This window comes from Chlorocebus sabaeus, chromosome 1, assembly GCF_047675955.1.
Source record: "Chlorocebus sabaeus isolate Y175 chromosome 1, mChlSab1.0.hap1, whole genome shotgun sequence".
In the NCBI taxonomy this organism is placed as follows: Eukaryota; Metazoa; Chordata; class Mammalia; order Primates; family Cercopithecidae; genus Chlorocebus; species Chlorocebus sabaeus.
This window is the reverse complement of record NC_132904.1, coordinates 69,116,679-69,136,817: the sequence shown is the minus strand read 5'-3', so window position 1 is coordinate 69,136,817 and position 20,139 is coordinate 69,116,679.

Here is a 20,139-nt window from a genome sequence, read left to right as displayed (position 1 = left end):
TTCATCTGGATGCCAGGGGGCAAGGGAGCCCTGGATGAAGCTGCCACATAGAAGTTGGCCTCCAGGGCACACAACCCGGCAGCAGAGGTTAGAGATTGGAGGTGGAGGGACAAATAGATGATGGGAAATTGAAGAACAGAGAGGGTGTGGACTTGCCCCCAAGGTCACACAGCCTGTTGGTATCAGAATTGGAGTCAGAAGCCAGGCCCTGCCTCTGATCTGAACACTCACTTTTTTGCTTGTTTGTTTGTTTGTTTGTTTGTTTCTTTTTTGAGACAGTCTTGCTCTGTTGCCCAGGCTGGAGTGCAGTGGTGTGATCTCGGCTCACTGCAACCTCCACCTCCTGGGTTCAAGTGATTCTCCTGCCTCAGCCTCCCAAGTAGCTGGGATTACAGGCACCTGCCAGCATGCCCGGCTAATTTTTGTACTTTTGGTAGAGATGGGGTTTCACCATATTGGCCAGGCTGGTCTCGAACTCCTGCTCTCAGGTGATCTGTCTGTCTCGGCCTCCCAAAGTGCTGGGATTACAGGTGTGAGCCACCGCGCCTGGCCTGAACACTCACTTTGTCACATTCACTGAGGTCTCCTGAGTGGACTCATATGCGCGTTATCCACTCTCGGGCTGAGAGCTGCTTCCTACCTTGACCGCCATGCTCCATATTGGGGCAGCGCAGGGGCTGCTGAAGAATGTCATTCTCAGAACACAGTGTGCCCTGGAGCCCCCACCAAGCCACCTGCTCATTCATCCCAACTGACCTTGAGGGTTCCCTGGTGTGCTCTGCCTGTGCTTGTCACCTTGGCCATGGAGATAGACCTGACAGCCCTTGCTGTCAGCTTCGTTAGAGACAGGCACACCCAGATGCAGACAATCAATTTTGTGGGGTGAGTGATGGGACCGCTGATGAGGACCCTTCCTGAGGAGGCGATGCTGGGTCTTAGCCTTAAAGAACAAATGAGAGTTTTCCAGGTGGAGAAGAAGAGGAAGGGTATTCCAGGCAAAGAGCCCTGCAAGAGCAAAGGTGTGAGCAGCAAGAAGTCAAGGATGGCAGGTTCAGGGCTCCTGGGCTGGAGGAAGGGCCTGGCGGTGGAGAGGAAGGGAGTGAAGGCCCAGCTCACAAAGGGAAGCAGAGGAAAGTTTAAGCAGGGTCAGGCCATGGTTTGCTTTGGGGTTAGGAAGCTCCAAATGATGGGTGAAGTAGGGGGGCTAGACCCAGGTGAGAGGCAGTATTGGGGTTGGCCGGGGACATGTGAGTTGCATTAATGGGCCAGAGGAGGAGTGACACCGCTACCTCCTGGCTCACCTGCCTGAGCTAAGGCCCTAGTTCCTCAGTGTCTGCCCACCAGTGCAGGTGTGTGGCAGCTCCAGACCCTCCTCTAGGGACATCCCTCCCTGCCTCATGCTGCCTGTGGCTTTCACTCTCTGGAGCATTCATCCATGGCACCCATAAGCCACCCCCTCAGACAATGGCCCCTAAAGCAAACCTGTGTCACCGCTGCCTATCTCTTGATAACACTATGACCCCTCCACTGCCAAATCTGATAAAAGACCTCCCTTTGAAGACCTTTCTCCTAGAGTTGGATCTCAGTCCTTCTTGCTGTCCAGAGCCTGGGCCTTGAGCCTCCCTGGGAGGCGAGTCAGTGAGGGCAGCCCCTTATGGTGCTGGGAGTTGAGGGACCTTGGCCCAGCCAACTCATCCATGTTGTGTCAGCCTCTCTGGGCCTGGGCAGCTGACTCATTTTCAGTGCCAATTAGCATCTCCCCTGCAGCTTTCTGCCCCACTCTAAGTGCTTGACAATCATTAGGTGCTATTGTGTGCCACTAGATCCCAGCTCCAGCACCTGCCTGCCCCAGCTTCTCCTCCAGACCCCAGCTGCCTGAGATAAGGGACACAAACAAACAACACACCAAAACCCAGACACAATCTAGGCATAGGGACTTAAACACCAATATAAATACACAGATAGGAAAAACCCAATAACACAGAACTCCCCACACCAAGAAGCAGACCATAGCACAGAGAGAGACCCACAGTACACACACAACACAGACACCAACAGATGCTGAAAAGCAGACACACGATCATTCCAAAAAGTGACCCAGAAATGAAACAGAACAAATGGGAACACCGATGCACATGACACAGGTATACACATCTGGAGATGCTACACAGGTACGATTCAGCACATGTGTGGCATATCCCAGGGAAGCACTCACACTTGGCATATACACAGATGCCAAAATAGCCAGAGCGAGCCACCTGTGCTTCCCCATCTGTGCAGCATCTCTCACCTCTGGGTTGAGAGACCCGCACATGCTGTTCCCTTTGCCTGGAATGCCCTTCCCCAGTGCCCTGCTCTTTTTACCTGGTTAATTCCTGTCATTCTTCAGGTCTTCCAGGAAGACTTCTGTCTCCTTGATAGCGGCCTTTCCATACTCCCCAGCCTTCGAGTGCTTCCTGCCACATGGCATCACTGACTGTTTTCCAATGAGTTTCTGTCAAGTTTTGGGATGAAGGATTTTGCCTCTGCTCGGTGAGGTGGTGATTGTGGGTGTGAGTGGGTGATTAGGGTCAAAAACAAAAACAAAAACAAAAAACTGGACAGAGGCAAATGTGGGGGGAAGTGAGTTAGGAATAGCTGTGAGGAGCCCCAGCTACTCAGGGCCTCAGAAGATATTTATTTCTGTATTTATTATTTTTTGAGACAGAGTCTCGCTCTGTCACCCAGGCTGGAGGACAGTGGCACTATATTGGCCCATTGCAACTTCCACCTCCCAGGTTCAGGTAGTTCTCCTGCCTGAGCCTCCTGAGTAGCTGGGATTACAGGTGCTCACCACCACGCCTGGCTAATTTTTGTATTTTTAGCAGAGACGGGGTTTCACCATGTTGGCCAGGCTGGTCTTGAACTCCTGAGCTCAGGTGATCCTCCTGCCTTGGCCTTCCAAAGTGCTGGGATTACAGGCATGAGCCACTGCGCCCAACCTCAGAAGACATTTAAACCCACAGAGAGGACACAGCCAAATGCCCTCTGCCTCATTTTCTCAGACCCTGCCTGATTTCTCTTATGTTTCTTCCAGGCTTGCTGCCTGACCCAGTTCCCTCCTTCCCAGAGCTGGCCTTGCCCCTTGCCACCTCTCGGAGCTCACACATACTCACTCTCCTTCTCTGCTTGGCTGTGCCCTACCTCTACTTCTAAGTGAAATCCTCATTATAAGTCCAGTGAAATCCTCGTTATTCAAGGCCTGCGGTCAGTGGGCACGTCATCCATGCCTGGGGTCCTAACCCGTGCCACTGAGTATTGTGAAGGGAGGTAGTGGAGGGATGTGCTTAGGAGCACAAGCCTTGAGGACTGTCTCTTGGTTCAGATCTCTGCTCCTTTACTTCTTAGCTGCAGGATTGTGCAAGTTCTGCCACCTTTGTTCCCTCATCTGTAGAAAGGAGGGGATAATAGAGCCCACCTCATTAGGGCTGCCATGAGTACTAAATGAGACACAGTGTGTAATGTACCTGGCTCCCTCTCCAGGTTGTGTGAGAGCAGGGAGAGAGCTAATGAGATCAAGGATGTGGAAATGCACTCAGGAGGTGCCTAGTGGGTCCTTGCTAATTGGCACTTAGTGAAACAAACACCTGTTGTGTGAGCACCTACTATGTGCCTCCATAGTGGGCTCTGTGCCCCACCCCTCCTTAGTTTCTGCACGGCTGCCAGTTCTGCACAGCTGTTACTGCTGTGGGGGCTCAGAAGGTAGGGGTGTGACTACTTTTTCAAAATTTATTTTTAATTTTTTACATCTGTTTTATGGGGGCATAATTTACATACGATAAAATCACCAATGTAAAGTATATAATGAGTTTTGATAAATATATACAGTCATAACCACCATGACAATTCAGAAAATAATATTTTTATCCCAGCAAACTTCCCTTGTGCCCTTTGAGGGAGGACTTCTTATAGGAGTGTGAGAGGTACTGGGTTTTCCTTGGACTGAAAACCTGGGCACATGGAGTGGGGGGTGCCTCCGACATGCTGGAAGTTGCCAGGGAACTGCTGACCCTCTCTGGGCCTTGGTTGCTGGCAGAGGCAGTGCAGCCAGGCAGGGGAGGGGATGCTCAGGCCTTGGTTTCCTGAGGGCAAGTCTTGGATGTGAGGGCTGGATCGGCTGGAAGTGGTGGCTTCAGAAACCCATAGAGTGGGTGACGGGCTAGGGAGTTGGTGTTTCCACAAACCTGCCCCTCCTTTGACCAGGTGTGTACTGTGGTCCTGGTGGAAATGGCCATATATTGTCCAGACTGTAGCAAGGGCTGGCCAAGATGGTCCACTCCTCTCCCCATCCTCCCCTCGACCAGGGGCCGTAAACCCACTCTATGGATTAACAATTCCCTGTAAAGAAGGGGGTCACTTTTGTTCCCCAGTTCTAGACCTGAATATTAAAGCAATTATGTAACGAGCAATAAATTACTTAAAGTAGTGACTCACTCAGCTTAATTAGAGCGCGAGCAGGGAGGGATTAAGGTATTTTTAGAGCACACACCTCACTCTCTCCTATGGGGGAGGCCTCTGTGCAAGGTGGGGGTGGAAAAAAGACTGGGAACTCATGGGAGCACCCCAGGTGTCTGCAAGGAGATGAAAGCTGATCCTCCGCCCCACAGAGGTCCTAAGGAAGAAAGGCCGAGTCAGAGCTGCAGCAGGAGGGATTTAGATCAGACTCAAGAACACTTCCCAGTGATGCTTATCGGAGAACTGGGACGGCAACACTAGACTGTAAACTCTGTGAGGGCAGGGATTTGTGACTGCCTCCTCACCCAGCAGCAGACCAAGAATGAGACTTGGGAGTCAGACACAACTGGGTGTGACTCCTGCCTCTGCAAGTTGCCAGCATGTGGGCTTGGGCAGGTTCCTTTATCACCCTAAGCTTTGCCGTCTCCTCCACTACAAAGTGGGCACAATAGCATCCACCTGCATGCATATTGTAAGAGTTGAGTGGGCTAAAATGTGCAAAGCAAGAGTTAGTGCTCAGCTGGGCACAGTGGCTCACACCTGTAATCCCAATACTTTGGGAAGCTGAGACAGAGCGCTTCAGCCCAGTAGTTTTGAGGGCAGCCTGGGCAACGTAGGGAGACCCTGTCTCTCAGTCTCTCTCTCTCTAAAAAAAAAAAAAAAAAAAAGGGAAAAAATTAGAAGACTCAGTGCTGACTCTACTAGACCAAAAACCTCACAAAGCAGGGATTAAGTTTGGTTTGTGTTGTTCACTGTTATATCCCAAGCTTCATTCATAGGACTGCACAAAGTAGGTGTTCAGTAAATGCTTTGTTGTGTGACTGCGTGTTAATTTTGTTCTCATTCTTCTGCTCCAAAAAAAAGTTCATTTTCCTGAGGTTGTGAGTGAAGAAAATAGGCAGTATGGGCTGGGGCTGGGTGTGGTGTCTCATGCCTGTAATCCCCAGCACTTTGGGAAGCTGATGGGGGAGGATCACTTGAGGCCAGGAGTTCAAGACCAGCCTGGGTAACTTAGCAATACCCTATCTCTACTTAAAAAAATTTAAAACGGGGCCGGGCGTGGTGGCTCAAGCCTGTAATCCCAGCACTTTGGGAGGCCGAGACGGGCGGATCACGAGGTCAGGAGATCGAGACCATCCTGGCTAACATGGTGAAACCCTGTTTCTACTAAAAAATACAAAAAAAAAAACTAGCCGGGCACGGTGGCGGGCACCTGTAATCCCAGCTACTCGGGAGGCTGAGGCAGGAGAATGGCGTAAACCCGGGAGGTGGAGCTTGCAGTGAGCTGAGATCCCGCCACTGCACTCCAGCCTGACAGAGCGAGACTCCGTCTCAAAAAAAAAAAAAAAAAAAATTTAAAACGGAAAAAAAATAGGGTCTGTGTGGGGGCGGGTGGGAAGGTTGCAGGGGTGCCTCACAGGTAAGAGTCTGGCATTTATCCTCCAGGCTGAGGAGGAGGTGACTTCCAGGGAATGTCCTGGGAGGGATCAGAACCACAACTCCAGCCTGCTTGGATGAGGGTGGTCTTCTGGTTGCCAGGAAGGTAGCTATGTGGGAAGATCTGCCCTTGGTTCATCCATAACCTGGGGCAGGAGGAGGAGGAGCCCCCAGCCCAATCTGATGGGGAGACCAGAACCCTCATCCACCATTGCTGGCAGTTCAGAGAAGGTAGTGATAAGTCAGGGTGGGGCATCCTGAAAGGCTTCCCAGAGGATTGGCTGGGAGGATTGAGGCGGAGAGGACAGCTGGCATCCATAAAATGGAGTAATGATTCTGACCCTGCAGGTTTTCTGGGAGAATTAAATGAATTACATTTTAAAGATGCCTGGTACATGCCTGCCAGGAGGAGGCACAACATATGAACTCCCTCCTTCTTCCCTCCACCCCTCCTCAGCTCCTGGGACATCAGGAGGGACACGCCCTGTGCTGCTCACAGAGGCTGGGTGGGAGGCTCCCATCATGGCCTTCACTGAGGCCGCCTCTGCAGTTGGACTGAGCTGGACACACAGTAGGTGCATACAACAGACGGAGGCAGGTCTGTGCTTCTTTTACCAGGGTGTTGGGAGGCTGAGGGAAGGGTACAGCTGGATTGGGGTGATGGAGCAGATCCCTGCTCCTCCCCCAGATCCGAGACCCCAAGACGCCCGTGCCCAGTGGCTGCTCTGATCGGCTCTGACCAGCTCTCCTCACACCTCATAGGCCTCCCAGGGTTCAGGTGATGAATTAGTAATGACAGCATCCAACATCGCTATGACGACCACGTGGCACTCTTAGCCTCCAGTCAGGGCTCAGCGGCAGAGGCCAGAGACCCCTTTGGCTCTGGGCCTTTGTACTGGCGTGTGTGAGCGGGGCTGGGGCCTGAGGGAGATGGGGGAGTGGGAGGGGCAGGGGCCAGGGCAGGGGGCTGCATCTGGCATGGACTGGAGTTCATTCAGGTTGTTCCATCCAGAGGGACCTTGGGGACAGTTGTTTCCTTCCTTCTCCCCTTCTTTTCATTCCTCCATCCCTCCTCGTTGCCCTCCTCCCACTTCCTCTGAGCCCTGTTCCTGTTTGAGGCCCTAGGCTGCCAACCCTTTTCCCCTCCTCTGGGAATAAAGCCAGGCTCAGCCCTCACCCCAGGGATCTGAGTGAGGTGGGGGACAGCCACCTTTTGGTCTAGGCCTCAGGGAAGCTGTGTGGGGACCACTGATGGCTTGGCGAGAGGGCCTGACCCAGCTGGGCCAGGGACTGTGCAAGTGGCTGCTGACCCTGATGAGTGGGGAGGAGGTTTTCAGTGGAGAGGCAAGGTCAGAGATGAAGCAGCATGGGATGGGGGAGCAACAGATATTCAGAGTGGCCTAAGTGTGAGATGGGGAGTAGAGAACATGGGAGGAATCGAGGCACGAGAAGGACTGGGAGGGAGTGGATGCAGTGAGGAGTTTGCAGTTTGTCCCTGGGGGAAGAGGAGCCCTGAAGATTTTTGTTGTTGCTTCTTTGATTTTTAAATGGGAAGGTTCATTTTAGAGATGGGGAAACAGGCCCAGGGTGGGAAAGTGACTTGCTCAAGCTTAAGTCACTAGAGACAGACTGAGACTACAGGCTCTGCCTGGGTCCTGCTGGACTCTAGCTGGGACCTCTTGCCCCAGACTTGCTGGCCAGGATTTTCCCAGGTAGTCACTACCTCTGAGAAAGGTAAGGAGAGCCCATGGGTGACTTTGCCCTCAGTTTGAATGAAATTTGCATCAGTGAGGGCTGTGTCTGGCAGACTGGCCTGTTTGGGGGTGGGGATGGGGGTGGGGTGGAGGTGAGCATCCAGGGAAGGATCTGGGAAGTCAGGGGCTTGGCCAGGGCCAGCAAGGCATTAAGGTCAGAGGTGGATTCAAACTTGGGATTTTGGAGACCCAGCCCAGACTCTGTGCTCCATCCTCTTCCTCCCTCTCTCAGGAGCCTTTGGCTGAGTTAGGCACCTATAGAAGGCATGGGCCCCCCTGAGCCCCTCACATTCTCCTCAGGGCTCCTTCTGGCCCTGGGGCCTGATACTGGGCCTGCTGTGCTGGAACTTATCCAGGCAGAAGAAACCTTTAGCCCCATTGTCCTGATGAGGAAACTGAGGTCCTGAGGTAACAGTGACTTATTCAGGGTTACAACAGGTCAGTGGCTGGGCTGGGCCTGGCTGTCTGGCCCTCGGCTTGTCTACATGGCCCCACCTCGCGGCTCTCCCCTTGCCTCTCCCACCCCGCTGTGCAGCATGGTTGGGCCTGCCAGCCTTGATGGATGGCTCCGCAGCTCAACCTCCCTCCCATTCCTCTCCGGATGCTAGGCCGTTAGCCTCCTAATCACCAGTCCTGCCTGGTGGCCGCCAAGCCATCCATCTCCCCACGCAGCCTTGCCCAGCACAGGTGGTTTTGTCTGGGGAGAAATGGGGAGAAGGGGGGCACAGCAGGTCTTCCTCTGAGGCTGAGCTGAGAGTTTGGCTGCAGCCCCCACTCTGGGAGGCCCGAGGGTTGGGGAATAGCCTGCACTCCCTTGCTGGAGTACCAGAAATCCCTCCTGGATCTCCCTAGGGCACCTGCACATGCACACACAGGCACACACACTCACAGTAACACTAATAAAAGCTCTTGTGTATCAAAAGAATATTGTATGGCAAGTATTGTTGCAGAGCCCTATGTGTCATCCCATTCATCACTCCACTGTACCGATACAGAAACTCAGGCTCAGAGAGGTTAAGTGACTTGCATAGGCTCCATATCCAGGAAATGGAAGAGCTGGGATTTGAACCCAGGTCCTTATGGCTCACATCTTGCATTCACAACTCCTGCTCTACTGACTCACCTGTGCACACCCCCACACACACATGCACAAGTACTCATGCGCATGCATGAACAGGAGCCACCATTTTGGCTCTTGTACCATCCATCTACCTGGGCCAGGTTCTTAAGGAGTGAGGAGAATGCTGGGTTGCAGAGGGCTCATTGTCCCCAAGCTGCCCCAAGCTCATTGTCCCCAGGACATCTCACCCTGGCTGTGGCACTGGCCGGCTGGGGAGCTGCATGGAGGCGGCAGCCTCCAGGCAGTGGAAAGGGGAGGCTAGGAGACAGTCGATCGATCATCCCTGCAGTGCCTCCTTCCAGGAACTGGGGCCCAGGGGAGTGTGGCGCCGTGGGTCGATGTTCTGGGCAGCAGCACAGTCTCTGAGTGCGTACAGGGTATGTGTGGGGCGAGGCTGGTGTGCCGCTGCCCGCCTTCCCCTGGCTCCCTTCCCCTGCTCCTGCCTTCCTCCTGCCATTCACCTGCCAGCCCCACACCTTCCCCTGATTCCCCCACTGTCCCCAACCTGGGCACTACAGAGGCTGAGAATCAAACTCCCAGTTCCAAGGCACCTGTGTGCCTACTGCTACCATCCCGCCCTGCCCTAGAGGCAGATCTCAATGGGTGCTGGAAGAGTCACATTATGGTGGTCGGGGGTGGGTGGGTAGGGGGACCAGGGGCTGGAGCTGCGGGGAGGTGAGGCAAGCCCACCTCAGAGCCTTTGGAGACCTTGACAGACAATATGATGAGATAAGAAATGTAAAGGGGCACATAGTGGGTGCTGAATTCATCTTGTCTCGTTCCTCCAGTAAGTCTGGAGAAACCAAGAGCAGCCAGGTGCCTCTGAGGGCACAGGAGCTCCCAGGGCTGGCTGGCAGGTGCAGCTAACAGTGTTAGCAATCCTAGGGACAGGTAGCTTGGGGCAGAGGAGAGCATGCTGTCACTCATCCTGATGAGGGGAGAGGAGATGTCTGGTGCTAGGAGCAGTGGTGGCTGGAGGAGGGCTGGGGACCCTCCCCAGGCCACCCCACACTCTCCCTCTGGGAGGGGCTCCTGAGCAGGCCTGGTCACCTTGCTTCTTGGCTGCTTCTTTCCCAGTGGAGGAGCCTCCCCCAGGCTCTCCCACCTGCACTGGCCTCAAGAGAGCTGGGATTGAGCCTCAGTTCAGGCACCTGCTGGAGGGTGGAGGTCAGGGCAAATCACTTTCCTTAGCCCTCTCATCTGTGACAGGCTCTGGTGAGGGTTAAATGAGATGTTGCCTGTCAAGTGCCTGCCACTTCCCTGACGCCGAGCGGCTAGGCTGTTCTGGGTTCTCCAGCACCTGCCTCCCCTGGTCCCAGCGCTGGGTGGGCAGCTGTGTTCTACCGGTCACTGGTGGGTCCCCAGGGCCCCGACACAGGTCCTGCTATTGAGAAAGAGGGAAGTAAACATCCCAGGGCTGGAGCTCTACCCCCTATGGAGGTGTCCCATCTTAGGCTCTGTCATCTCCTCATTCACCCTGGTACAGGAACAAATGTGCCTGTCTGCACTAACTGAGCTCCCATAGGCAACTAGGAGTGGTGTCACTTGGGGTGGGGGTGGGCAAGGACCTCTGGACTGGGATTCCCAAGCCCTGACTTCCTGTTATTTCAGACACTGCCTCACTGTTCCATCTTGGGCAAGACCTGTCCCCTTGGGGGTAAGAGAAACATGTGACCTCTGACCTCCAGGGTCTCTCTTCAGTGCCCAGATGATTCTGTGTTCTAGGGGACAGGCGAGGCTGGGGGGTAACACCCATGCCACTGATGGACAGACTAAGGAGGAGGGGCCCATGACTGGGGCCAGCTCAGGACTCTGGTAGCCTCAGTGCCCTTGACCTGGTGTTGCTGCCGTTTTGCCCCACTGCCGTCTGCTCTGTCTCCGCGTCCGAGTCACCCGCCTGGCCCTCTCCAGTTCTCTCCTCTCTCTTATTACTGTCTCTATATTGCCTCCTGCCTCGGGCTTATCTCCTCCTGTCATGCCTCTATCCATCTCTGTCACTCCCCTGCGACTCTCCCCCACTCCCTGGCACACTCTCTCCCTCCCTGGGAGTCAGGAGTGGAGCCCCACTGGGAATCAGGACCTCCCTGCCTCTGGTCTCTGTCTAAGCAGTCTCTGCGACTCTGGCCAGCTCCTATCTTCTTCCACCTTCCCGAATCTCTCTCACTGTCTGATGATGTCCCTGACTTTCATGTCTCTGAACTCTCTTTGTTTTTCTCTATATACTTCTCTCTGCTCTTATCTCTGGGCCTCTGTCTCTCAGGGCCTGACTGGTCTTGACCTCTCTGCTTCCATCCCCTCGAGAGCCCAGCCAGGCAGCAGGTCCAGCCCTCCAGCCCGGAGAACAGATGGAGTCCACCCTCCGTCTCTCTTGCTGGCTGCCTCAGAAGCCCCCAACAATGGCTTCCACCCTACACTGTGCCTTGTTGCTAGGCCTTGGGCTGGCAGCACCTGGCTTCCATAGCGACGGGTGCTTAGAAACAGAATGCCACATCTCCCAGTCCCACCACGGGAGTCTTTGCCGATAGAGACAGTGCCTTTCGATCAATCAGGAAGCGTGGCCAGGCTCTAGGCTGCCTCCATCTTGAGGAGGCAAGAGAGGAGGGGACCATGGTCTCTACCTTCTGGAGCTGGGGGGACTGTTGGGCTGGGAGGAGTTGCTCAAGTGTGGCCCTGAAGCCAAGGAAGGAGCTGGGGGAGGCCCTGGGCTCTTTTCCCTGAGTCAGCCTGCTGCAAGAAGTGCAAGCTTGGGAGCTGGAAGGGGCTGTGTTGAAATTGCTGTTCCACCATTTCTAGCTGCACGACTTTAGACAAATGACCTCAGGTCCCAAGGCCTCAGTTTCATCAACTGTAAAATTGGGCTAATAATATCATGAAGATTAAATGAAAGAATAGATCTGGCACTTAGAAGGTGGTCATCAATGGCCATTCCCCTCCCTCCCCCTTTAAAATTGTTTAAAATTTAATTGATGGAGAGGAGGAGGAGGGTTCTTCAGGCCTGTGGAATGGTGTAAGCAAGGGGTTGGAGGCTTGCATGCACCTCACATATGCTGGAGTATTTAGGGAGGACCAGGGGCCATATCTGGATATGGTTCTGCCAGAAGCAGCCAGGTCAAGCTGGGTGCCATGGCCTGCACCTGTAATTCCAGCTACTAGGGAGGCTGAGGCAGGAGGATCACTTGAGCCCTGGAGTTCCAGATCAGCCTGGGTAACATAGTGAGACCCCGTCTCAAACAAAACAAAACAAAACAAAACAAAACAAAACAGGCAGGCTGAGGGGCCCGTGGATAAGAGACTCTGTCTCCTGGGAGGTATATTCTTGCCAGGTACAAAGGGATGGACTTAATAAATTTCTTTTCTAACATTTGGGGCTGCTGGGTAGGGAGCCACAGTGGGGTCCCCTTGCTTATTCTTGTGCTGCTCCCTACTTCCACCCTGTCACTTGGTCCCAGGAGAGGGGCTCCCACTGGTTCCTCTTCCTTGCCAGTCCTGCCCACCAAGGCCACCATGGCCACACAGCCTGAACCCTGGGGCCAGCACATATCCATGGAAAGCCCCACTCTGTCATTGTAGAGATGAGGAAACTGAGGCTCAGAAGCAGGAGAGCTTGCTGGTGCTAGGGCCCAGCTCTTCCCTCTTTTCAGGCCTATCTTCTGCACTAAGGACTTCAGGCCACCAGGGAAGGTGGGGAGGGAGGAGACAAGATGAGGTAGACTTGGGTGGGGGCCTGAGGACAGAGTCTCATGTCACTTGGGCAACCAGGAAAGGGTTAAACATCCCTTATCACAAGCCATGGGCACTGGCACTGCCAGAGGATGCTGAGGCCTGCTAGGGCATGAGGACAACAAGCAACATCCTTTTCTGAGCTGTCGGGAGCGCCAAGCTCTCTGTTAAGTACTTTTGAGCCTCTTCTCATGTATTCACAGCCACCTTCCAAGGAAGGCCAGTTGATCCCCAGTTTAGAAGTGAGAAAACGGGGGCTCCAGGAGGCACTTGTCTAAGGTTACACAGCTCGAGAGTTTGGCAGGGGGTTAGACTGAGTCACCCACCCAGACCCCGGCCCCTCCCTGCGTCCACCCTCCAGGACACCCATCACTCCCTTGACACCCACTAGGAGTGGGTGTTCATTTCCTTGGGCTCTCCTAATCCCAGTCCTTGATATCCCCAACTGCAGGCAGACACAGGTGCTTGCTGCTGCCCTCCCCTTAAGCTGGCATCACAGAGACTCAAGCCCACTGACCATTAGGTTCTCAGGGGCATAGAAACCAGGTGCTGGAGTCTTGGAGTCTTGCATTCAGGCATCTCAGGCAGTCAGGACAACAGAATGTTAGAATCTTGGGCTTCTGCCTTCTCTAGACCCCAGGTTCTCGCATTCATAGAATGTAAGAAGCACAGACTCTCTGAATGATGGGGTGTTATAATAGAGGCTTTGATTTTCTAACAACATGAAGCTCTGGGAGTTCTTGGAGCCTTGAAGCCATAGACTGGGGCCTCCCTGTGTGATGGTTTCTGAGTTAGCAGGGAGTGTTCAGAGCATGGGGCCTTGGTCCCTGTTGCTTAGACTTTCTTGCCTTGGTATTTCTGCTGGGCTCATCTCTTAGCAGCCTTTGTGTGTGTGTGTGTGTGTGTATGTGTATGTGTGTGTGTGTGTGTGTGTGTGTGTGTAGTGGGGACTGGGGTCAGGGACTGACTCTAGCCTGAGGCACCCCTGGAGTGGGGCCAGCCCAGAATAGCAGGTGGAGGAAAGCCGAGCAGCCTCAGGGCTGCAGCTGTCTGGTGGTGCAGGAAGGGGTCTGGGTAGCTGCCTTTGGCAGAGGACCAGCCTGCCTCCTTCGTCCGTCCACTACCCAGCCTGCTACCAGAATCAGGAGGAGGCATATCCACGGCACTCCTAGGGCTAGAGTCAGAGCAGCCCCTTCAGGTTCTTCAGACTGGATGGCAGGAGGTGCCACTAAGGGGAGGAGATTGGGGAAGTACTGGGACCTTTATCTGCGGTGAGGTGGGGCACGGGGGATGAGAGATGGAGTGGAGGTCAGTAAGGGGTGTGGGATCAGTGAAGGGGCTGGGGATTTAGTGATGGGCTGGGGCTTAGGATGGAAGCAAGGGCTCTGTGGATGGGAAACCTTTTGAGAGGGTGGAGACGATGGGGGCTCAGCGAGGGGATGTGGCTCAGTGGAGGTTGCTGAAGAGTTTCTTGGGGTTGGCTACGTGCGGTCGCTCATGCCTGTAATCTTAGCACTTTGGGAGGCCAAGAAGGGCAGATCACTTTAGGTCAGGAGTTCGAGATCAGCCTGGTCAACATGGTGAAACCCTGTCTCTACCAAAAAATACAAATATTAGCCAGGCGTAATGGCAGGTGCCTGTAATCTCAGCTACTCAGGAGGCTGAGGCAGGAGAATTGCTTGAACCTGAGAGGTGGAGGTTGCAGTGAGTCGAGATTGCACCACTGCACTCCAGCCTGGGCGACAGAGCGAGACTCCATCTTAAAAAAAAAAAAAAGGTTTCCTGGGGCTGTCTCTGTGCTGCTCCAGGTTCCTGAGGATGGCGGTTGGGGCTGGGGGAGCTCTCTGTCCCTGGGGTAGGCTGAGAAGCAAGAGCTCCTTTTCCCAACTCTGCCCAAAGCTGGAAAGGTTGTTAGAGCTGCTGAGAAAGCTGGCATCTGCCTCTCCTTTTGCTCATCTTTCTTTCTGGTTTCCATGGGAATCTGTGGCTCAGGATGATCAGGGGTTGACAGGATGGCGCTGTGGGAGGAGTTGATGTCAGGCAGAGCCATCCCACATGGGAAGGAACCGACTGGTAAGAAAGTGAGTTCCTTGTCCCTGGGAGTATGCAAGCAGGGTAGGGGCTGAATGGCTAGAGTGGCTCCAGAAAGTGGTTCAGATGGGGCAGAGGAAGTAGTCTGGAGGCCACTTGCCTGAGACAATCGTGTTTTGTGTAATTGGCTCAGGTGGCCCCGCCAGCCCCACCTTCCAGACATCCCTGGGCCTCATAGAGGGGGTCGCTGCACGCTAGGCACTGCCTCTGACCCACCCCCAACTCCTGTGCTCTGTTCCTGGCCTATACTGGACACGGACATATGGAGCCGAATCAGACTCAGTCTCTGCCTAGAGGAGCCCCAGTCTGATGGGGGAGGCACACAGGGACACAAATATAGCTGGGTAAATTCTACAAAAGGGGGCACACCTGGTTGGGAGGCAGTTCCACCGCTGATTTCTGTAGTCTGTAGATGTCTTTTTGAGCAATTCTTCTGGGTCGAGACTTGTTCTATTTGCTGGGGTAAAACAGCAGTGAGCAAAACAGAGCTAACAGCATGGTGGGAAGGTTGAGCTCTTCCAGACCGTGATGAGAAGTGCTGGTGAGTGATGGGGAGCGTGGCAAGAAGGCAGAGTGTGGGCACAGCATGAGAGGAGGCTTTGCCCAGATTTAAGGACCTGGAAGGCCTTGAAGGCCAGGACCAGGGCTCCAATTGTCCTGCTGGCAATAGGAAGACATATGGGTGGGGGTGAGGCAGAGTCAGACTTGGGTGTGGAAAAGATGACTGTAGCCAGTGTGGGCATCGAAGAGGAGGCACAGAAGCAGGCGTGGCCACCTGTGCCTCTGTGTAGGAGCTGTGTGAGCATGTGCTTGAGGATGTGTGTCTGTGTAGAAGACTGGGGTGTAGGCGTGATAGGAACACGGACGTGTATCTATGGAAATACTCCAATTGTGCATAGGGGTGTATGTGTGTATGATTCTGTGGCCCAGGGAAGCCTGTGAAAAGGAAGGATCTTGGGGTCTGTGGGTGATAAGGAGCAGAGACTAAGGCCTAAGGTATGCTGGAGCTCGAGCCCCCTGGACTTTAGCCCCTGTGAGCTGGCAGGTCTTAGACTAGTCCTGGACTAGAATCCTATGGGTTCCCTTCCCCCAGAGGGTCATGGGGCCAGCCATCTGCTGAAGACAAGACAAACATGCATGCAAATCACATGAAAATGGATGAGGCCTGTGGCTGACCCACCCCACAGTCCCCATCTCGTGGGCCTGAGTTCACTCAGCCTGTGCCCTTCCTGACCCAGAGCTGCTGCCAGGGCTCTGGGAACAGGCCTTGCCCACCAGGAGCTGAAATCCACATTGTCCCCAGCACCTGCCCGTAGCCACATCCTCTCTCTGTGAGGGCTACTCCCACATCTGGAGCTATAGCCAGCGGACACAGAGCTGGACCTGGACTGGTGGCCATGGGCAGCACCTCTGGCAGGTGTGAATTTGAGCATACATATGTGTCGCATACTTGCACACACATTCCCACGTGAAAGCATACACATGCTATTCCTGGACACTTGTGTACACACACCACTGCACACATATACCTGCATGTGTGCATATACACTCACTTCTGCACACAGACACATGCCTATCTGCATACATACACACATGCCAACCCCTGTAGATATACAGACATATCTGTGTACACACATACAAGTTCAGCTATACCACTGCAGTATCACACACCCTCACAAAGACACAGACCTGTGCCCACACCCTCTTCCACCCTCACACACATCATGTTTACAAGCCTGTGTACAGTCTTACACACATGCACACATGCACAGAGCGGCCTAAGGGTGGCTCACCCCTGCCCAGGTGAATACCCGTGCCCTCTCCAGGGCTGGAGTGTTGAGGAAAGGGTTTGTCTGGATGGAGGCAGAACCCGCAGAGATGTTAGTTTGTTCCAGGAAGCATCTTGGATTGTCCCTTCACAGAGCCCTTGGAAGTGGGGACCTCTTTTAGTCCATGGGCTATAGCCCAGGTCACAGAGAGAGCAAGTCACACGCAGCCTCTCCTGAGGGTCCTCCAATACCAGGATCTAGTCCTTGCCCATATATTTGGGCCTGGTGCCTGGGTAGGCCTGTCTGCTCAGGAGAGGTACCTTCTGCCCAGGGAGGCCTGCCTGGATACTGCCTCCTCCACCTCAGCTTCCTGAGCACTAAAAGAGAAGCAGGCCAAGCTTCGCGGCTGCTGTGACAAGTCTGAGGTCAGAGAGGGCCAAAGCCTTGCCTGAGGTCACCCAGCATGTCAGGGAAGGGCTCGGGTTTGAACCTGGGCTTCCAGTGGGGGCATGTAACCATGGTCCATGGCAACAGGATAGATGCATGTCAGGCAGCAGACAGGCCCTTGGAAGCAGGCATGTCATTGTGGGGGATAGGAAAAGACTCACCGTATATGGAGTGTCTGCCGGGACCACGTGTGGGAGATGGAGAGACGGTGCTTCTTCATCAGAGCTCACTGGGCATCACGGGGCTCCCAGCTTGGCTAGAACATGGGGACTTAGGGAAGAATCAGACATGCACTGCTCTTGAGGGAGGGCTGGGGGATAGGTGAAGGACGAAGAGGGCATTATAGACTGGGGAGACGGTGGGGGCTACTTCTCGTTGGATGGCAGTTTTCTTCCTGCATCTTGAATCTAACTTTCAAATTTCTTTCCCCTCAAAACTTGGCATGGAGTACATTCTCAGTAAATATTTATGGCATGAATGAATGAATGAATGAAAGTATGATATTGGCAGGCAGATATGCCTTTGGAAAGGTATTCAAAATGGGAGGGCAACAGGTTGGGCAAAGGCAAGGAGGTGGAAGAAAAGTTAGAGGTTCAGGGTGGTTCAGGGCACAGTTGAGTCAGGCATGGCTGGACAGGAAGTGGTAGGAGAAGCAGCAGGAAAAAAGTCACATGAGGATGAGCCTTGCATGTTATACTGGGTTTGGATGTTGCCTTGGAGCCCAGTGAAGATTATGAGCAGAGGGTGAACATGGCCAGAGTGAACCTGCCCTGGTTTGAGAAGGGGGGGTGTGCTAGGCTACATAGTAGCTGCTCATCTTTGGTGCAAAGAGCACTGGGTTTGGAATCTATAGGCCTGGGTTCACATTCCTATAGTAACCAGCTGTGCCATCTCAAGTCAACATCTACATTTATCTGAGCCTCAGTTTCCTTGTTTGTAAAATGGGGCTAATGCTGTGCCTCCTGAGGCTGTTGGATGGGGCCTGGGTGAGGAAATGCTTTGCCAGCATAAGTCCCTACCAATGAGAGTTGTAATTTTTATTAGGAACAAGGCAGGGCTGGTTCCTGGACAGGGCCTGAGGTTGAGTGGGCCCAGGACCCAGGCTGACAGCTGAGTCACCTTTTCCAGGCCAAGTGGCCTCTAAGGTGGGGAGACAAAAGAGTTGGCTAGAGGGGCTGGGCTAGGCATTCCTGAGCTGAAGCTGGGAGGAAAGCTGGGGCTGGGGCTGAGCTTCCTGGTGTCTGAGATGGGCAGAGGGTACAGACACCGGGATAGTAGGACCCTCAGCCACTGCATTCTTGGGGACAAAAGAGGAGCTGGGAAATCCGATTTCCTTACCTGCTTTTGCTCAAGAAGCAAGGAATGTATTTAAGGTACAGACTGGAGTGAGATGGCCTGGATTTGAAGTTTGACTACTTACTAGCTATGTGACTGTGGGCAAGTTACTTTGTGCCTCAGTTTTCCTTACCTATGAAATGTGACTAATAATAGATCCCACCTTATATCATTGTTGAGAAGATGACATATGAGGCACACAGTATGTGCTCAATGCATGTGAAAGCCTCCCAGCCCCAGATGTACACACCGGCCTGTAGGGGTCAGCTCTGGCCCTCAGCTCCATGGGACAGAGGTCACCCTGGGAGGAGAATTATCTACTCCAGGGTTCTCTGACCTGGCAGCAAATTAGAATCACCTGGGGACATTTGCAGACATCTGGGATGGGGGTTCCAGATGTCAGCATTTAAAATGTTCCCAGGCAATTCTAACATGAGTGAGGGTGAGAACCCAGCACAGGATCACAGATTGTGGAGTTGGAGTGAGGTGGGGATCTCTGTGTGAGTAGAGGAGTCCTTTGAACGGGGTCACTCCTAGCTATAAGAGTTCGGCAAGGCCTTTAAATGTGCCAACTTCAAGGAGCCTTGGTTGCCCCTCAGGGAGGGTGCTGGTTGGGGAATTTCAGGGATTTTGTGAGAGGGTTTTTCTGAAAGGGCTCTGCACTCTACCAAGCACTGAAAGAAAGCAGTGCACTTGTTTATTGAATCTAGTGTAATAACATTTCACAGATGGGGAAACAGAGGCCTAGAGAGTTGCTGTGGCCTGCTCAGAATCCCACAGCAAGTCTATGGCACAGTTAGGACTCAAACCCTCTGAGGAATGCTTGGATCTGAAAGGTTGACACAGAAAGACTCTTTGAGCTGAGGGACAGATAGAACACACACCAGGGACCCCAGTCATTGAGCTGTAGTTTGAGAGATTCAAGTAAGACTTAAGAAATAACTTCTTGGGTAGGCGCAGTGGCTCACGCCTGTAATCCCAGCACTTTGGGAGGCTGAGGCGGGCGGATCATGAGGTCAAGAGATCGTGACCATCCTGGCCAACATGGCGAAATCCCGTCTCTACCAAAAATATAAAAATTAGCTGGGCGCCGGGCGCAGTGGCTCACACATGTAATCCCAGCACTTTGGGAGGCCGAGGCAGGCCGATCACGAGGTCAGTAGATTGAGACCATCCTAGTTAACACGGTGAAACCCCGTCTCTACTAAAAAATACAAAAAATTAGCTGGGTGTGGCAGCATGTGCCTGTAGTCCCAGCTACTCAGGAGGCTGAGGCAGGAGAATGACGTGAACCCGGGAGGCGGAGCTTGCAGTGAGCCAAGATCGCGCTGCTGCACTCCAGCCTGGGCGACAGAGCAAGACTCCGTCTAAAAAATAAATAAATAATAAAAATAAATAAATAAATAAATAAAAATTAGCTGGGCATGATGGCGCACACCTGTAGTCCCATCTACTCAGGAGGCTGAGGCGGGAGAATCGCTTGAACCCAGGAGGTGGAGGTTGCAGCGAGCTGAGATCAAGCCACTGCACCCCAGCCTGGTGACAGAGAGAGACTCCGTCTCAAAAAAATAAAAATAAAATAAAATAAAATAACTTCTCAAGAGGTGAGTGCCACGGAGGTGGTGCCTGGAGTTGGGAGCCCAAGAGATGGTGGCAGTGCCAGGCCAGGGTCGGCTGTTGACCGTGGTCTGAGGCGGCCTCCCCTGAAGAACAAGTATCTCTGGCCAGTGGCTGTAACAGATACCTCCTGGGCACCTGTGTCTCACCCAGGCTTGTCCAGAGCCCAGGACCGAGCCAGTGACACATGCTCAGAATTTACCAAGAGAACTGTGCACCGAGCTCAGACTCAGACCTAGTCCTTCCAGCAGCCCTTACATGGGCCATCCCCTTTTACGTAAGAGAAAACTGAGGCCAAAAACAAGAAGGGAGGCCTTGTCGGGGCCAGAACCTTTACACACCTTAGCCCAGGTAA